A 953-nucleotide genomic window follows, 5' to 3' on the forward strand; every position below is an offset into this window, starting at 1 on the left:
TGCGACTTTTTGAGCTTAGTGTATGTATATGTTATGATCTATTTGATGTAGAACCTTGATATTTGGAATATAACTAGACACTTTGAATATGAATTCACCTATGACAAAAAAACTTATGTGGGCGTGGCACATCCGGGTTGAATTACTAATTGTTTACATTTCGGGGCTGGGGCATAAGTCGCATAGGATGCGTTTGTTCAAAAAGAGACTTTGCACACAATTACCTCATCCTTTTGGCCAGTATGTATTAACAGCTCAGTTGTTTCAGCTTCATAGTTTCAAAAAAGGAACGGGTTTTAACATTTGGATATTTTCATTTTTCGATTTTGACCTTTGTTGACTTTTGTTGACCTATATCTTTTGACCTCTATTATGTAGGAACTTGACATTTAGAACATAACGTAACATTTTGAATATTGATTACCTTATTCAAAAAAAATTGAGTTGGGCGTGGCACTTCCGGGTTAAATTACTCATTATTGACATTTTTGGCCAGGGGCATAACTCGCAAAGTATACATTTGTTCAAAATGGAACTTTTTACACAATTACCTCATATTTTGAGCCACTTTGTCTTAGAATTTCGGTTGTTTCCGCTTCATAGTTCAAAAAAAGGAACAGGTTTTGGAAATTCAAAATTTTCAATTTTTGACCTTGACCTTTGTTGACCTTGACCTTTGTAGGATCAAACGTCATTGGCGTTGGCTATCTATTTATACTTTTATATTTGCCGTCCTATGTCAACTTCCGGTTTTATAGTCGTTAGCAATTTGAAATTTTGATGGCGTATATCTCTTGATCTTGACCTTTTTAGACCTTCTCCTTTACAAGATCAAAGGTCATTGACCTTGGCTATCTGCTGATACTTTCATTTGTGAGGTCTGACGTCTACTTCCGGTATTAGAATCATCTAAAAAATGAAAATTTCTCAACTTTAGACCGTTCTTGCGCTCG

This window comes from Lottia gigantea (assembly GCF_000327385.1).
Source record: "Lottia gigantea unplaced genomic scaffold LOTGIsca_170, whole genome shotgun sequence".
Classification (NCBI taxonomy): Eukaryota; Metazoa; Mollusca; class Gastropoda; family Lottiidae; genus Lottia; species Lottia gigantea.